This window comes from Sinocyclocheilus anshuiensis, unplaced genomic scaffold, assembly GCF_001515605.1.
Source record: "Sinocyclocheilus anshuiensis isolate Anshui unplaced genomic scaffold, SAMN03320099.WGS_v1.1 scaffold572, whole genome shotgun sequence".
Classification (NCBI taxonomy): Eukaryota; Metazoa; Chordata; class Actinopteri; order Cypriniformes; family Cyprinidae; genus Sinocyclocheilus; species Sinocyclocheilus anshuiensis.
The window spans coordinates 1,372,365-1,375,708 of record NW_015555778.1 but is presented as its reverse complement, the minus strand read 5'-3'; the positions used below and the strand labels follow the sequence as shown (position 1 = coordinate 1,375,708).

The window sequence follows — 3,344 nt, the reverse complement described above, 5'->3', positions numbered from 1 at the left end:
GTGTTCTGTGCTCGTCTGTGCAGCCAAAGACAGAACAGTTAGCATGTTTTGCTCAAACTTTCGCCCTGGCATTAGAGCTGGTGCACCGTTGTCGCTTGCGAAAACACAATAACGGCGCCGTGGGTGGAAACTTTTAAGATTAAGGGGCGGTAATATTATAATGAGATCCCTTTGCCACGTCACCAAGGGAGAGAAATCAGACACACTCGTTTTCTCAGACACTTGCAGAAAAAGCTTCCCAAAACAAAGTTACTGGGTTAATCTTTTTCACATTTCCTTGGTTGGTAGATGCACTGGGGACCTGATTATAGCACTTAAACCCTGGAAAAGTCCGATTTTCATGATATGTCACCTTTAAGACCTCTACTTATGTTCTGATGCTTTTGGGAAACGCAGCCCTATTTGACTAAGGCAAGCACTGTGAGCGAAGCGTCAGCAGCAAACTCTGTCTGTGATTGATTGGTTCTGTCTTTCAGCATTTGCGTGTGTTCCGATGAGCAGGAGAAAGTGTTCAATCCTACACAAGTATTCGCTAACATAGTCTATTTTTCCACATAGAAGCTTATTCTATGCACCAAATTTCTTGCTAAATAACTCAAATTAATGCTTAAAATGCACTTTAGAATCGATATTTATATGTGAGGATCGATCTTTTCGATTCAACATCAGTATCGAAAGTATCGATACTTCAGGACCGATGCGCCCATCCCTACATACATCCCTATAGGCCACTGGTCTCAAACTCAATTCCTGGAGGGCCACAGCTCTGCACAGTTTAGCTCCAACCCTAATCAAACACACCTGATCCAGCTAATCAAGGTCTTCAGGATCACTAGAAACTTCTAAGCAGGTGTGATTTGGAGCTGGTTGGGGCTAAACTCTGCAGAGCTGTGGCCCTCCAGGAATTGAGTTTGAGACCACTGCTATAGGCTAAAGACCTGAATCACAGAGCTCGTAACAGCATGAAAATCAACCATATCTCCTCCCTCACACAAATGACTCAGAGGTGAGTCAGCACGCGGTATGTGGGTCATTGTTTCAGAGGAAACACTGGAGCAGGCGTGTGACCGCTTCGGATGGGCTGTGCTTTCTGGGAAGGCTGAAATCTTCATGTCAGTCCCGTGAGGACACACACGTGTCCCAGCAGCTCTATGGGATTACCACATTCTAAGCCTCTTTAGCAAATCGCTTTAAAAAGACGCAACAAACCTCATGTAGTAGTAACTTAAATCTACATGTAATTCAAATGAAAGGCACAGATGGTTGGATGAGTTATTTTTATATGTGACTTTATGGAAATCAAGTGTAAAGGCCTCAAATTAAGCCATTAAAATGTCCAAACGCAAATTCTTTATCCGAGAAGCAGGTCACGGTTTGAAATGCAATGAAATTCTACAACCGATAAAATGTTTATAGTGAGCAAAAACAGATTTTAATGCCCAAAACATCAGTATATGCTAATTGATCAGGACTGACACAAAGACTTCCACTTGGCTAATATTAGCAACGGGGCCAAAAGCTCGCAGATTACATTAATTTTCAACAAAAACGCAACACACACTATCTTTGCAAGCTACATACTTTAATTCACTTCTAAATGTAATCGATTAAAGTGAAATAAGAGCGAAATGTCGTGCCCAGTTCTCACTAATGTAACGTTAGCTGTCAGGCTAACTTAAGCTAACACCGTCGCCAAGCGATTATATCAATGACATTATAGCTGTAAAATGTAAAGTTTATAATAACATAAACTATTTTTTATTATTTTTGTAGATGGTTACGACAAAATAAAATCGATATATTAGTGTATATATAAACTGTGGAGCTGTTTTGCTCTGATGCTAATCAGCGCACAGTTCGAGGTTGAGACTAAACTACACAAAAATAATACTCTAAATCCGCGTCAAAACAAAAATATTTATATGTTGAATTGTTTGACTTACTGGAATATGCTTACTCATTGAAGATTGTAGCTTAATCATTAAGCCGCTCCGGAGAATAATTGTTGTAGTGTTTGACCATACAGCGCTGCCGTGTGACGACGAGACTCTCCGGTAACCGGTTACAGCTGGACTCAAGAAACCGCACCCTACACTACAGCGCAGACTGCCTGCCTTGCCCTCTCTCCATCGACACAAATCACACAGACTTTTTATTATTATTAACAATAATATTTTATTTACAATTTTATTAAATAAAACGTGATAAAAATCAAGTTTATCATGAATTTAATGACATTCTATTCTAAACACATCCTATAATTTTAACAACAATAATAAATATAAATATAGCTGCAAGCAGCAATTGCAGGGCCAAGCACTCCAGAGGCAAAATGAGAAGCTAAGCATGGCATGGAGCATCAGACCAAATGCAATGAGTAATAAAAGCAATTTTAGGATGATTGTAATTGAAATGGCTGAAAAATCATAAATACAACCACTAGTAATATGATGAAATGGCTTATCACTTTTGACCAACAGGTGGCGCTGTAATCAAATTATGTTGGTGTGTTCTGTGTGAGGTGACAATGGCACACACAAAGTTTGTTGATATTATGTCAAAGCTTTGCATAGATATAGCCTCAGAGTCATTTTGGCACCATGTCTAAAATTTGTAGCAGCACTGTATGAAAACGGTTTCGTGTATCGACACGAAATACAGATACAATAGGTGCTTGGCCCCTAATTACGTATAAAATGAAACTTCTATTTAAAAAGTGTATTAAATCATTACAAAATACAGTGTATTATGTATTTAATTATTAATTAGAACATTCATATTCTAAACACATCCTATAATTTTAAATACAATTATTATTATAACAATGATACTTAAAAATGTATTAAATAAAACATTACAAAATAAACTTTAATTGAATTACATTCAAAATCCTACAATCCTACATCCTACAATGTTAATATAATAATGATGATGATGATAATACTTTTATTAAAAAGTTAATTAAATAAAACATTACAAAATAAAGTTGATCGTGTTTTTAATTATATTCATATTCGAAACATCCTATCATTTTCATAAAGTTAATTATTTGCATATATTTAATTGAATACATATATTTATGCAGCCGACGCTTTTATCCAGAGTCGCTAAAATGAGGTAAAAACACAATCAATTAATCATGAAGCAGCTAGTAAAATTATCAGTGCCTCAATGATTTAATTTAAACACATAAAGATTTAATATAAACATAAATATCCAGGGGCAATATGTTTGGGATATTTAACTACAGCTAAGGTGGTCTCAAAATATGATTAGGGCGTAATGTTATACATAACATGTACATATATATATATATATATATATATATATATATACACATTTTT

General features: G+C 36.1%; 2 protein-coding genes across 3 annotated transcripts in view; one reads left to right on the top strand and one right to left on the bottom strand.

The window, feature by feature from the left end:
• The window catches only part of ptp4a1 (protein tyrosine phosphatase 4A1), a 12,283-nt gene extending 10,182 nt beyond the window's left edge, over positions 1–2,101 (bottom strand). The window contains exon 1 of one of the 2 annotated variants that reach the window (XM_016468540.1): positions 1,944–2,101. The gene's annotated coding sequence lies outside the window, so the exon portion shown is untranslated. The remainder of the gene's footprint in view (positions 1–1,943) is intronic. The other variant, XM_016468541.1, reaches the window with a different exon arrangement.
• LOC107674546 (lengsin) overlaps positions 903–3,344 on the top strand; it is a 5,555-nt gene continuing 3,113 nt past the window's right edge. The window contains exon 1 of the mRNA XM_016468539.1: positions 903–1,006. The gene's annotated coding sequence lies outside the window, so the exon portion shown is untranslated. The remainder of the gene's footprint in view (positions 1,007–3,344) is intronic.